The 16,059-nt window shown below is 34.8% G+C and overlaps 1 protein-coding gene across 2 annotated transcripts in view; it reads right to left on the bottom strand.

Moving 5' to 3' along the window:
• The window catches only part of LOC129948332 (NADPH--cytochrome P450 reductase), a 78,952-nt gene that overhangs the window by 41,386 nt on the left and 21,507 nt on the right, over positions 1–16,059 (bottom strand). The window contains exon 1 of one of the 2 annotated variants that reach the window (XM_056059289.1): positions 7,998–8,788. The exons of the other annotated variant lie outside the window; for it this stretch is intronic. The gene's annotated coding sequence lies outside the window, so the exon portion shown is untranslated. Of the gene's footprint in view, positions 1–7,997; positions 8,789–16,059 lie in introns of those variants that run through there. 2 annotated transcript variants of the gene reach the window in all.

Here is a 16,059-nt window from a genome sequence, read left to right as displayed (position 1 = left end):
AAATTAAGATTTTGAACTGAAGCCAATACTCTTGTTTGATGTTTTGTTAAGACATGGTTTGAGTGCACTATGCAGGTTAACTATAGTAAACAATGGTTAACTTTTGTTGTTCTAAAAGAACAATATTTTTGCGGTTCGAATCTATAAAAACCATCTTTTAACGATCCACAACTCAACTCTGGGAGATTTGTTGTGTTGAACTGTCAAAGTGAATGATTTGTTTACAAACGAGTGATTTTTGTTTATTTTTTTTGTGGCTTAGAAGAAAATAAATATTAAATTTCTCACATTGGTATATTGACAGATTAACAGTGTTTGACAATGATCGTTCCTAAATAATTGTAACCAATTTCAATAATTTGTAGCAATGGTTGCGTTCAATCTCAAATAGATATGGTATACGGATATTTTTTTGTTGTGTTTTACGTGTAACGAGGAACTGATCCAAAACAACTGGACTATTAAAAAAGAAATTCAATGGTATCCAAGAATTTATGGGTATCTGACAGAACAGCTGATTTAACATATACATAGTTAAATTTAAAGAGTTCCGAAAATTAATTCAAAATTTGTATGTTTTTTGGTAAAGATCCTGTGAGTTATTAAAACTATCCATTGAACTTTTTATGGTACACAAATTTTGGACCTCGATATCTAAATATTTGTCTGTTTCCATTTAGGTATCCAATTTCTGCAATAATGTACATATAAATCCGCATAGCAACTCTTGACTGAAGGCTGCCAAGCCAATGTATTGTCAAGTGGCCTTTTTCTTTTTTAGTTCAGAGCAGAGCTCGAACTGTCAAAAAAATATTTGTGTTTCTTTTTGAGCTCTGATCGTTCAGAGCTTCGAATTCGTGTTTCTTTTTTAGTTCTGAACATGTTCAGAGCACGCTCTGTGAGCTCAGAATAAAATAACAGAGTAAACGGAGTAAAATGCTGAACACAAACAATTTGATATTTGAAAGCCGTCAAAACAATAAAAGTAGCGGAAGAGGCTAGTTGCTTTAGTGTAGAAGGGAAAATAATTTAGAAAAAGTTAATTGCATATAGCATTTTTATGAATCAAATTTATTTCAGGAGTCAAATGGACCAACTCTATGACTATTTTATTAATTAATTTGATTAAAGAAAATTTTGAACGCCTTCAAACAGACGACATTTAAATCATGACAGTTTAGTGCTCAAGTTGTCTCATTATTAAATCAGAGAGCTCTGCACATACTATGCTCAGAACTCTACTCTACTCTGCTCGCTCAGACTCTGCTCAGAGCTCAGCTCTGAACTAAAAAAAAAAAACGCCTAAGAAATAGTATTCCTTTGGAAATTAACGTTTTTACACAAGACATTAAATGGAATAGTGAAGAAAAATAAAAATAAATTATAAAGTAGAGAAATAAAGTTCAGCTGAATGAATAAACATGATCAACTGTCATTTTGACATAAGTAGACTTGGCTTGAAAGTAAGGAAGATTTTTCTCAATTAACTTTTCAGTTACCTTTCCAATTTAGTTGCCTTAATTGGAAGGCATTTTTTGGCAGCTCGTTACTCCACAAACTCGCTTTCTTTTTAAGTTTCTTTGGTTGTCTTTACCTGCCCCATGTTAGTTAGGGTTTTGACAGATAAGTTATTTGTTATTGTTTGTATACTTAAACTATTTCACGTACAATAGCTTTACAATTAAAAATAATAAAAGGGCACTTAAATTACATAAAGTTTTGAATGACACATAACTACCTATTAGCACAAAAATAAAAAACAAATAAGCGATCTAAAAAAAAGTAACAACTTTAATTCATAATCTAAACAAAAACAAAACACTTTAAACAAATTAAAAACTCTTTGCAAGGCTTTTCTGATGAAATATCACTTTTAATTTAAGCACACAAAAATGTATTATTAACTTTAGCACGGAAGTTAAATTACATTTATCTTTTCGCGCATCGTCATAATAAATGATAACTTTTGTTATTTCTTTAAATAGACTACAAGGGAACCTTTCAAATACGTACATAAAGGTACAGTATATCGCTCTTGATTGCCACTTATTTTATACCAAAGTAATCCGCTTAATTGAACGAGAAAATTGAACTTAAAAGGTTTGCCATACAATTTTGTATTGAAGATAATACTTGATTTGAATTAGTAACTTAAGTTCCGCTTACACTTTTCATACACTGTGTAAATATGTTATTAAATTAATAACTCTAACTAAAACATAAACATTTTTTATTCCCAATGATATTTTTGCAAATAACTGATAGTATCCACATGTGATTTTCATTGACAAAATAAATCAAACTATTTTTTATTTGGATCTGTCAGTCAAAATGTCAGTTTGGCTCCGTTTTAATTTGTTGATTTAAAATCTCTTAACTTAATGATTTTTATTTGTTATATGATCAATTTAAAATTTTTAAAATAATCTTCAAAATGAATGCCTCATGATAACATACGCGTTGAAATGGTACGATTTTATTCAAAAGACTTGACAAAGAAATGTCAAACTATTTAGATTAACCATGTGTTTCAAATTTGGGCTAAGTGAAGGGGTTGTAAGATTTGTCTTGATTATTGTCTAGAAGCTAGACTCTAGTTTATCTAATGGAAACAATCAAGTCTCGGAAGTACCGTTATCTTGGTTGTATTTTCTTGCACTTATTTAATTCTTTTTTTGTTTCACAGGTTCATTCCAGTTCTTAAAAAAGTAAATTAAATAAGCATTTAAGTCATCTTCCACCATTATGCCTGATTTACAGAAGGGATTCGGTTTGAACGTGTCAAGCATAGTCATTTGAAGGGGGCTTAATGATGAAAAGCTGTATGGATGGGCAAGCCTAGAGATCGAATAACTTTAGTAAGAAACATCTTTGTAGAAATAAAACAAAACTTAACCGTTTGGGACCTGATGGCAAAACATTTCTTTATCATTCTAAGTGACAACCCTAAGTATAGTCTAAGGATGATGAAATAATAAAGAGGCAAATTCAATAGTCTTTGGTACTTCTTCCAGTCGGTTGACAATGCGAAATCGTTGAGGAAATCAACAAGTAGATAATTTTTGACGCACAACAAGATATTTAGGCGCCAGCTATAGCTTCATTGGTTTTCATCATTGAAAAAGAACATTGGAATTTTTTTGACAGGTCGTTTATAGCTTTCCTTATAAATTTCTGTCATTGGAAAAAATTCCTGATTGAAATCCACCGACAAATATTTACTGACAGAAATCTGTCACTGGAATTGTGTGAAATTGGAACGATACGTTTAACTTTTAAACATCAAAACTGTTCAGGAAAATAAATGTCCATCCGGAAAATTGAAAAATACACTTTTAGAGAAAAATAAATGTGCAATTACACTTTTTTTTCTCAAAAAAATTCTTTGTGTGATTTCCGATCGATCAGTATATAATATTCATTTTTAATCAAAGTCAAATAACGATTCGAAAATTTGTCCGGATCGATTTCAATGAAAGCTATAACTGTTCCAACCTGTGAAACTGTTTAACAGTACGCGTTGCATGGTGAATAAATTGAAGAACAATGTGATTTACGCGACAATACCCGAAGTAAAATTCGAAGGCGAAGAAGATCCAAGAGTTTAAAAGACAGCTTTCAATTTCCTATCCATCTTACATTAGTCATGGCGATTTGAATCTAGACTATTAATATTTTCCTCATGGTCGTCAATTATGTGTGGAAAGTTCACGCCACGAGAAGAACATCTGAATTGTTTGTTTTTGCACCTGATAATAAAACAACAAATGTTGTATAACACAAGTTTGTCAACTTAAAACAAGCTGTCAATTTGCCAACTCTTTTGGAGGCATTAAAGCTCGAATTTGGGGACCAGGTTTACAATGAAACTTATCCTTCGGATGCGTATGACTTATTTATAAGCATTGTTAAAGCACATATTAATGAATCAACCTCTTCTCGTACTAATCTTCACAATGCTTGGAATCTTACACGTTTTAGGCCATGGATTAGCAAGAACTAAGTGACTTTAATTAGAAAGAAAAATTCGGTTTGGTAAAAATGTAAACGGTATCTCTCGATAACAAATGCTCCAGTACATCTGATGATATAACCAATTGCCTGCTTAAGCGAATTGCCTTCTATATAGTTGACGTGATTTGCTTCATATTCAATGACCTCTAGAATTTTTCATCGTCTTTGAAAGAATCTGAAGTCATTCCGTTTTTTAAAAAGGGTAGTCGTAGTGTTATGAGTCAATACCGGCCAATCTCCATATTACCAACGTTCTCTAAACTTTTTGAAACACTCATAAAGGATGGTATGGTGTTTTTTTTTTTGTTGACAAAAATGAGTTTTTCAGCAACGACCAATTTGGTTTTCGTGAAGTTAGGGGTATTGACGATGCCATATTAAAGTTTGGCAGTGAGGTGAGTGAAGGTTTCAACAACAATAAAAGTGTTCTAGCGTTATTTATTGATCTGACTAAATCATTTGATTTGGTCAATCATCAGATCCTTTTAGGACAAATTTATAAAGCTGGATTTAGAGGTCCGATTTTCGATCGGTATGTATCCGCAAGATATCAAAGAGTTAGAATGGATGGAATATTTAGCGACGTTCAGGAGCTTACTACCGGTGTTCCTCAAGGATATGTGCTAGGTCCAATATTGTTTTTGATATACATAAACTCTGTTTTCAAACAAACATCAATTAGCAAAATAACAGCGTTCGCTGATGATATGGCTCTGACATATGTTAACAATTCGCTACTTGAAATGATCGCTATGTTACAAAAAGATTTAAATGTAACAAGACAATTGTTTTCTAGGCATAAGCTCATTTTAAATGAAAAAAAAACAAAAAAAAATGGTCTGCAATTTAAAACAAACAGTTCCAATCTTAGACTGTAATGTTATCTTCCATTTAGGAACATGTAAGAAACTTAGCTTAGCTACACATTCTTGTGGAAAATCCAGCTTTGAACATACAGCTGTGGACAACTAATTAAAAACATTACTTGCTTCTCATTTCCACATTCACTTTATCAAGTGAGACCAGAATAGCGGTATCCAAAACGGTGTAATGCAAGTGTTATTACATAATTGTTTGAAAAAGCATAATTTGTGCATAAGTCTTTGCAAAGTACACAATACAATCAAGGTAGAGAGTAAAAAGTGTTCGTTTCAACTGGTCACCTATTTAGAAACAGTTAAATTACATTTGATTTCGGTGAAATAAAAATAATCTTTTTATTTTGCATTGTTGAGTAGAAAATTCTGAATTGTCTCCAAACGTTTTTTAAGAATAATTTTAAATCTTGGAGGTAATTCCAATAGGAATAAGTAAAGAGTTGTTATCCTCCCACAAGGAAAGCGATTCTTGAGCTTTGGAAGCTTAAAATGTCCTATAGAGCAATTGCATCTCAAATGAACTGTTCTGTAAAGAAAGTTTTCAATGCAATTAAGCATTTTCAAAACTTCGGGACTGCTGAAAATGTACCTCGTAAAAAACGTTGCCGTAAGACAAGCTGCCAAATAGATCGAGCAATTAGTAGGCTGGCCAAAAATTAGCTCCACAGAGATACAACACCAACTCTCGGTTGCATTCGATGTCCCGATAGAGCTACGCACAATCAGAAGAAGATTGGTGGAAGTTGGTTTGCATGGTCGTGTTTCTTGGAAGAAACCATTAGTAACCGCAAGGTAACGTAGACTTAGAATAGAGTTCGCAAGATTACACGTCAACTGGACAACAAACGAATGGAAGTACAGAGTGTGGAGTGACGAAACTAAAATAAATAGGATCGGCCAAGATGGTGCATGTTATGTCCGAAGCCAAAAGGAACAGCATTCCACCCTAAATACGTTTTGCCAATAATTGAGCATGGAGGCGGCTCGCTTAACGTTTGGGGTTGTTTCTCGTGGTGTAGAGTTGGCCCAATCCATCGAATCGATGGAACGCTGACAGCCGTTAAATACATTGACATTCTTAAGGAACGATTAGTGGATTCGGCCGATGAAAACATGCAAGTGATATGGAAGATTCAGCAAGACAACGACGCCATAACACTGCTGGCATTACGAAACAGTTCTTCAGGGACCAATCGATAACAGTTCTGGAATTGGCATCATCAAGTGCAGACCTACGACCTACCTCGTACATCCGATAGAGCATCTGGGGATGTTAAAAGCGATGTTGTTCTGAAAAATAACTCCAGCAATGATGTTCTTTCGAAGGTATTAAAGATAATAATAAGCTGCTTGGAAGGCTATACCCGAAGAGCAGTGCAGGCAGCTTATTTCATCAATGGAACGAAGATGTCGGGAAGTTTTGAAGCAAAAAGGTTTCGCAACAAGGTATTAAAGATAAATATAAGGTTAATGATATGATTTTTCTCTTTTTTCTAATAAGTTCTCCACCAATAAACGCTGTTTTCGCAGAAACTGCCATATGAAATAAATGTTATGTTTGGGAAATATTGTTTTAAATTTAAAAAATATATTTTTCAAAAAAAAAAATACAGACACTGCTTTAAACGTGAATTCAATTTGTGTTTCCAATTAGTTGTCCACTCCTTGTTCCAATGATTTTTTTGAAATCGAATTCGTTAATAGTTTTAAATATTTAGGTGGTAAAAAAGTACAACCCATATACACCAAAATACATGAACAATAATTAAAACAATCATCCTAATGAAATCAAAATAAAGTTCGTTCGGTCAGTTAGTAGCTGTATAAAGAGAAGTTCTTTTTGTTTAAGCTCTTTCCACGATTACAATTCCACATAATTACCACAAACTCTTTTGTCTTACAAAGCTGCTCAAATCGAAACCATCTTAATTCAACAAAAAGACAAATGCAAGTTCTGAAAATTATTCCTTCTAAAAACTCCCAGACAAAAAAAGTAGACCTTGGTTCTTTAATTCAAGTTGTCATGTCATCAATTTTATTTATTTCTAAATTTCTTTCTACTAAATATTAATTTATCCTTATAAAAATTTCCAATACCTGTTTTGTAACAATTACAAATCAAAAGTTAAGTAGATTCTCTAACATTCCAACAAAAAAAGTAAAAACTTGTTTCTTCCTTAGATTTCTCGAGAGATCCAAACTTACAAGAAATCTTCTCTTAAATAATGTAGGTACCTGCTGCTACTTAACCATCAATATGTAGATTTTAGGAAACGAGGAACTAATCCCATCTAATCAGTATTCTATATATTTTTTTTTGGTTTCATTAATTTCAAGGACAAAAATATTTATCTTCCTGTGTTATCAAAAAAGATATCCATAATCAAATACTTAGGTAGGTACCTGATATGTACCCAAACAGGGAAGTAACAGAGCAAATACAAAATTACCCACTTGACGATGAAATAAACTCGAATAAATTATTTAATAAAAAAAATAAATCAAAGATCAAATTCAATTCCATTCACATGTACCAGCTTCAGACGCATACGCAGCACCAAGCAGAACAACAACAATAAAACAGGTAAGTAGTTAAGGTACTTAAAGTCGATAAGAGAGTAAAAAGGTGTACAAAAATGATAACACAGAGAATATCAATGAATTTACTTAAGTCATATGTTGGCACGAAAAAAAAAGAAACATCAAAACCATAACCACTCTCCAACTTGCGCCAACTTGCCACCACACACCACAAGAATTCAGTATTGAGACGAAAATCACACAAATTATTATTCCGTGCAGCCGAATTACGAATTAGCCTCAACCTGACAACCCACATTATGAAATCATTTTTTAGCAATCAACTTTACTCGCAGCAACCTTGACCTTTGTTTTGTTAATTAGTTTTTTATTTTTTTTTTGTTTTACAAAATAAACGAACGTTGTCGTCGTCTTTTTTATTTTTGTGGTCACGATCTCAAACCTATAATTTAGGTACCTACACTCATATGTTGAAGTTGCAAAATTGGACAAAAAAAGATCAAGAAGTTTTGTTTGACACTTGGTTATTGATTGACAGGAAAAAAAGAGAAACGTCACACTTACCTAAAGAAGGTTAAGGGGAATTTTAATGTAATTTTATCCAACAAAATAAAAGCGACACGATATCCAGAGTTGGGTTTGCTGATACACAATAATTTATTTATTGCAATTATTTATAATTTTCTTTTAATATTTCTAGATATGTATATTTTTAACCGCACATGAAGAAAGTTATAAAAATTGGTCTCAAACAAGACAAGAAGACCGACGACGTTTGAATCACCGAATCCCGAAAGACTTCACTTAATAAAAACACAAAACTGAAGAGAAATAAAAAGGAGGACCAACGTCAAACCGACTCGGAAACGCACCAACGACTGAACAACTGAGACTGGCCGCTTCGAATACGCTTAGAAAGTCCATAGACACCGTGATGTGCACAAAAATATTTGAATTTAATCGTTGTGTTTTATTTTTGCAGGCAGGCGGTAAGACAGGCAGTCACAGACACAGTCAGTAAGGCAGACAGACGACGCGACGACGACGGCTAGGGGACGGGTAAGCAGGCAGAAGAGAAGAAGTAGCTTTAGAAATTGAGCTCCCGCGCCCGATAAGAAGTGTAATCAGTGAAACAGCACAAACTAGTAGGTATGTATACAATATTCTGGGATTTTGTAACAAAACAAAAACAACAAAAAGTAGATAATAGATTATTATAATATTTTGAAATGAAGCTTGTGTATATTTTCGAATTTTCGAATTCGAATACAAATCCACGTCAGAGACGCCAATCTGAACAATTCAAGAATGTGAATTGGAAATAAGGCTGCTTTGGTTAAGTTACACTTCTGGTGGGTATTAGGAGTTGTTTACGGACGGAATGATGAAATACGACTGATACTGATTTGGATTCCCATTTGAAAGAAGCTACTTGGGTGCTTGGGTCGTGTGTCTACTTCGTCGTGGTCGTAGCTGAGCTCTCAGTTTCAGCTCTCGGATATGTAGGCTTGGAAACTTCAGCAATGAGCTAGACTGGCTGGATTGTTGACTGAACTGACAGTATGTGATGGAGAATGAGAGTGTCCACTTTCTTTATGTTCATCTTTTTCATCTCTGTTGCTTCTTTGGTGTTATGTATTCTAACGATTTATTGCTTCTTCTGAACAGGTTTTATTTTTAAATTCCACAATCATTCTGTCGTTCCACCACGCAGCTCCAACGTCTGTTGTTGATTTTCAGTTGTTCTCACTGGATTTTCATTTTGGTGTAATTGATAGTCTGAAAGTGATTTTGTGTTCATAAACCTGATAAAAGTTATTTTAAAGAAAAAAGATCTATTCTTGGATTTTGCTTTATTTTCTTTTTACTTTTTATACTTTTTGGTGTACCTAGTTAGGTTTATTTAAATTCAGAGTAGGGTTCATGTTCACGACATCATGAATCCCATATCGTCGTCGACCGAGCGACCGACGAGACTTCAACTTCAACGTCGCAATATCATGAGAAGGAAATAAGAAACACATTGACTTTGGACTACTAATTAGACTTTCTTTGGGTACCTAACCTACCTATATTTTATTTTACATATTGGGTACATATTATTTTTACTGTATCCCGTTTTAAACCTACTATTATGTATTGGAACATGTTTTTTTTAGTTATGTAATCAATTTCACTATCTAATTTTACACAAAATTACCTCCTTCTTTTCTGTCCCTTACTTTATTGTATTGGTTTCTGTGTAGGTACGTTTTTTTTTTTGTTAGAAATAAGTTTGAATTTTCATTGACCCCGGAATGACTACGTGACTGTTTAGATTGATTTTTTTATTGTTAAGTTTAAGTTTATTTTGCATGTTCAAGTAATAAGCAAGTACTGTACTATTAACATTGGAATAACTAAACAGGCAAGTCGGTATATTTGCAGTTAAATAAAAATTAACGTCATCCACAGAACACGTATGCAGTATATTTTATTAGAATTTTTGAAATGGTTCGACAAGGCCAAGGAAGAAAGATGAATTGATTTATTGATATTCATATTTATTCATAACGGGGTAGATATTACTTAGGTGGTTGATCTGCTAGTTTGTAATAGAGTATTAAAAATGACTTGCTGAAAATGTGAAATTTACATTATGTATTTTTTAATTAGACTAATTGTGCTCAAGACCTAGTACGTAGTTGGATGGCAATATTTGTATTTTATTTATTTCAAAAATCCCTTACAAGGTAGGACATGAGTCTTATAAAGTTTTGCAAGCCTTTACAATAATTTCAGAATTTGAATACAAATTATTTAACTAAGACTTCTATTTCAGATTTATATAAAGAAGAGGAAATTTAACATCAATTGTTTGCTTAATAGTTGGAAAGTTCAAATGGTAGACATGTGCATTCAAGAGGACACAAGCATCTACAGTTTTTTCTGAAAACCCACCTCTGTCTATCAACTCCTACTCTCACCTTCCCGCAGTGAACATCGGGTGCCTAGTACTTTAACTGGAGATTGCTTCCAACCCCAGTGGAAAGTCGTTGGGGGCAACAAATGAGAGAGGGGGGAGAGGTGTTTCCACTAAGGCACCTCTCCTTATCCAGGCGGCAGCAGACGAATTCTCGAGATGGAATCAACGGTGGCGTCTACAGTTCCAGTCAGGTTGAACTACTTAGTGAACACCTTATAGGGCTTCTTCGACATATTCGGAGCCCAGGCCTGTAAGGAGCGGTTTATCCGGGTCCCCTTCCTTGGAGTTATACTAAGGATCTGGCCCTCCAGGTTGGGGGTTGTGCCGTCGGGGTGACTTCCTGGCCACGTAAAAAATACCTTTAGTTGCGAAGCACCAACAAGCCTCGGATACGGACGGATTCATTGTTGACAACCCACGCAAACGAAATAAGGACAACGAACTTCGGATATGCACGTGGAATGTTAGGTCCCTTAACAGCCCACGCTGTCGTCAGAAAAAGACCTACAACACCGACGACGTCTTGGTCAAAACGTCACCATCGACAGACGTAACTTTGAAGTAGTCAAGGACTTCTTCTACCTAGGCTCCTCTGCAAAAGCAAGCTAGATGGAGAAGTTTGTTGGGTTCACACAGAAATGTAGTGCCAACTTAAGTAAGTAAGTACAGTTAAAAATCGTTTGCGTGAAAATAAATTGTTTGAACGAATTGCGAGCAAAAAACTACATGTCAATCTCTCTCGTCGACTGCAGTTTGCAAAGGTGCATATTTCAATAGATCGAAATTGGTGGAGAAATATCTTATGGACCGATGAGTCCAAATTCAATCACTTCAGGTCATATGGTAAAAAATATGTGCGAGGCGAAATCAACCGAGAATGTGACCCTAAATATACCATAAAGCGTGTTAAGCCACTTCATCGTATAGAGGGTATAATACTTACTTACTTACTCGTACTTAAGGTGGCGGTACAGTCCGGGGCGGACCTGGGCCTCAACCAACAAGCGTCTCCAGCAAGCTCGGTCCCTAGCTAGCTGTATCCAGTTTCGAACGCCAAGTTGGTTGAGGTCCTCTCCCACCTGGGTGCGCCACCTGAGTCGCGGTCTTCCTCTACTGCGCCGTAACTCGGGATTGGATTCGAAGACCTTCCGGGCTGGAGCGTTGATGTCCATCCGCTCTATGGTGATTTTACTTCCTCCAGAGAGGACTTTACTTCTTGACTTTACAATTGTCCAAAGAAGCGGGATTTACAAGAGTTATTCTTCGTTTGACAAAGTCCTTAACTACTTCAAATTTATAGCTGTCTATGGTGACGTTTTTTCCAAGACGTCGTCATTCAGTGTAATTTTTTGATGACAGCATATACTTGGTCTTGCCCTCATTGACCACTAAACCCATCTTCTTCGCTTCCGTCGCAATGCTCAAAAACGGTCCACTGATCTTCCAATTATGTCAATATCATCTGCGTATCCGAGTAATTGGATGGATCTTTGGAAGATTGTGCCTCTAGTGTTGACGGTTGAGTTTTGCACAATTCTTTCCAGAACGATGTTGAAGAAGTCGCATGACAGTGCATCGCCTTGTCTAAAACCTTTTTTGACATCAAATGCATCGGTAAGATCTTTTCCGACCTTGATAGAGCAGCGTGCAATCGTGCATTCTCCATCGTCATTCTGCACGAACGGATAAGTTTGACAGGGATGCCAGACATTGCTCTGTAGAGCTCTTCCCTATAGATGTTGTCATACGCGGCTTTAAAATCGATAAAGAGATGGTGGGTATCGATTTGAAGCTCCTGGGGTTTTTCCAAGATCTGCCGTAGAGTGAATATTTGGTCGATAGTGGACTTTCCTGGTCTGAAGCTGATAAAGACCAATCAGGTTGTTGACAAATGTCTTCAGACGTTCACATAATACGGCAGAGAGGATCTTATACGCAATGTTAAGGAGACTGATGCCTCTGTAGTTGGCACAGTTTAGAGGGTTTCCTTTCTTATGTATCGGGCAAACTATGCTGAGATTCCACTCATCGTGCATGCTTTCTTCCGACCATATTTTCAAGATGAGTTGGTGCATGCTCCGTACTAAGTCATCGCCTGCTGCTTTGAATAATTCGGCAGCGATGCCGTCAGCTCCAGCAGCTTTGTTTGACTTAAGTTTAGATATACCTATCTTCACTTCGTCAAGGTCGGTATAATGGAACAGATTAAATACAAGGAAATCCTAAGGGATACAATGCTGAGGAGGATATGTCCTTAAAGTAGACATTTCAACGAGATAACGATCCTTAAACATACGGCTAAGTCTGTTAAGCAATGGCTACCCGCCCAAAAAATCATTGCTATGGAATGGCCAGCCCAGTCCCCAGATCTCAATCCTATTGAGAACTTATTGAGTGACGTGGAAAAGACGATAAATAGATCTGATATTTCAAATTTGGACAAACTTTGGCAGTAAGTTCAACGAGCTTTGTACTCAGTACCTGTTGAACGATGCCGGAGTCTTGTTTAATCTATGAACCGCCGCTGGTGTGCTGCTGTGATTAAAAATAAGGGTTCAATTAACGTTTTTTTTTTAATAAATCAAATATATCTTTGTTATTACTTTATCAATAATAAACAGTTTTTTGAAGTTAAGAAAGTGCGAAAAACTTTTATTAAACAGATATATATGTGCTATTTATTTTGTCGCCATTGTAGTTGGTAAAAATAAACTTGGTTTCGTCATAAAATTCGAACAAGAATATTAACTCATTGGTTTCACAAAGAAACTACTAGGAAGCAAAGGGTTAAGCTCCAAATCATAAGAAAAACAACATAGATTTCCGGGCATTGTATAAAACAACGACAAATCTAGTGTTTTTCAAGATATGTTCAAAATTTCAATTCAATCGGTTAAGAATTGTCATTGCTTTAAGGCCGGAGACCTTAAAAACGGCAATATTGAAATAAACACATTGAAATTTTTGGGCAGTAGAAACTCAAGTTCAACTTTTGAATACAGTCAAACTTCCCTATAGTTAATTTGCACGGGACCAGAAAATTATTTCGTTTTATAGACAATTCGTTATACAGAAATGTTTGTTTTTACTTTTATTTAAAGAAGTCATTGATTTGGATAAAATTCTTCCATTTTTGTTTTCTAATAAATTGATGGATTCAAATAAATTAGTCGGTACGTTACTCTTCATCTCCAGAAAGGTTCCAAACACGTCAATATCTGTTTTTGTAGTTAATCGTTTTTCAAGTTTATTAAATATCAACAACTTTTTCTCAAGAGAAATGCTTCTTCGAGCCATTTTCCATTATATTCCTGAACATAGAACGCTTGGATTTAAAATCTTGGAGAAATCCCCTTATGAGGTTTTTTTTCTCTTCATGCTGTTGTTTTTAACAGAAAATTATTTGAAAACACTCATTATGTGGAAACAAAATTGATGAGATTTGGATTTCCAGCAACTAAATTTATTCGTTGTAGAAACAAATTCGCTCTATGGAAATTCGTTATGAGGAGATCAAAACACACCAAAAACGTAACCAAAAACATATGTACTCAAAATCAATTCGTAATAGAGAGATCTTCGTTATGTAGAAGTTCGTTATAGGGAAGTTTGACTGTACTAAAATTCCAAAACCGAGTAGTTAGTTTAGTTTAGTTTATATAACTTTTTGATTTAACTTGATTAATACAATGTGTTATAATATTACTATGTTTTTTATATAAACATTATTAATTATATAAATAAGTAATTTGAATCAAAATTAATTAATTAACTGGTTCCCATCCTCTCTCACCATTCAAAATACTCATTATATCGTCTTTTGGTATAGTATTTACTCCAAAATAGATCGTTCGAATTTCATTAAGCATCGGACACACAGAAATGAAATGAAAAATATCCTCTATCAGCGCGGTTGCAGATATCACATAAGATTGGTAGTTCGGGTCGATGTGGTAAGTAATTTAGTGGGATTAGTTCACCTCTTAACATAAAGATTGTTCTTATCATCCCAGTTTTATTCTTATCCAGAAAGTAAGTGTTTTCTTGAAGATCATATTTCACATTACTCTAGTACATTCTGTGTTGGGAAGACTGTGCCTCATTCTTGTTTTTGTTGTATAGATATTTTCCACCTTTTTCAAGAATGTGTTCAAATTTCACCCTCAGTGAAGAGGCTCCCTCACAACGGTCAAAAATTATGTCACATCCATAGCAATCAGCAAGTTCTTGCCACTCCTGAATGTAGTGTGAGTTAGTTGTTATCATGTGCTTTAGAATGATCTTTGGTAAGCGGTGCTCTTCCATTTCCATCACTTTAAGTACATATTTGAAGTGTAACCTCAACGTTACTAAGATAAGGGGTGGGCAACCTGTCTCCAGATGAATCATGTAGTTAGGGGTGCTATTAGGTAATCCAAAAATTCGTTTAATGCAGTAACGTAACGGTATTTTTCTACTGGCTCAAAATAGCTTTGTCCCCAAATTTGTGCAGCATACAAAAGAATCGACTGAGCTGTAGCTTGAATGACTTTTTGCTTAGAGCTATGGGATACAAATTTGTTTTGGATGCAGGGACGCCAGACTGAACTAGTAGCCCGTTTAGCTTCTGATAATTTAACTTTAAGGTGTTTTTCCATATTCAGGTTAGCTGTTATCAGAACTCCAAGATACTTATATTCTATTATAACTTAGATAGATTGCCCTTGGAAGGTCCATGCTTCGTTTCTAGAGAATCTGCCTTCACCGTTTCTGAATACGAGACTTTTTGTCTTTTCAAGATTCACAGATAAATTCCAGGCTTTACAATACTTTTCAAGTCTGTTGATCATAAGTTGCAAACTTGTAACTGAACTAGCAAGAAAAACAATATCGTCAGCATACATAAGTCCTTGGTGCGGTAAGTATTTGCCATTTTTTGGTTCCAGAAAAGTTTCGGTATTGGACTAAGCTCATTATAATTATTTGAATTTTCATTAAATCCCACTTCAAATTGAACTTCTAACGGCATATTGTCCGAGAACGTTTGCTGCCCTATTCGAAAGTCGGAAATAATGTCTTGTCAGTTTCCAGCGACGAAGCAGAAGTCTATAACTGAACATGATGTCCCTCTCAAAAAAGTATATTCGCCTCTAAGATCTCCATAACAACTTCCATTTAGAACTGAGCAATCGAAAGAATCTGTTAATTCCAGTATTTTAATTCCTTTAGTGTCGCAAAATTCATCTTTCGACTGGCGTTGAGGATTTAAAAGCTCTGTATTCATACCCGACACAAAATTATTCTGAGAAAGCTCTATTCGGCCGTTGAAGTCACCAATAAGCATCAAGTTGGTGGAATCAATATTATTTAGAAGGTCGATAAGTGTATCAAAGTCACGTTGCCAGTAGTTGCAGTTGAGAAAGATAGGAATTATATAAAAAGTTTGCATTTTTATTACTAGTTTTACAATATATGAATCGTTCTTTTCTTCAAATTCTAATTTTACTCCTCCACGGTATGCTAATAGTTCTCCTCCACTTGCTCTTCCAAAAGTACTTCTTTTAATACCAGTTATCCATATGAGTTCATAATTCTTAAAAATATAAGTGTACCTATTATGTTCTATATTAAGTAAATGTGTTTCATATAGTGAAAATATGTGGAATTCTTTAATAGTTAAAA

Source organism: Eupeodes corollae, chromosome 2 (genome assembly GCF_945859685.1).
Source record: "Eupeodes corollae chromosome 2, idEupCoro1.1, whole genome shotgun sequence".
NCBI classification, from domain to species: domain Eukaryota; kingdom Metazoa; phylum Arthropoda; class Insecta; order Diptera; family Syrphidae; genus Eupeodes; species Eupeodes corollae.
The sequence above is the reverse complement of the archived record's forward strand: the minus strand, read 5'-3'. Positions and strand labels throughout refer to the sequence as shown.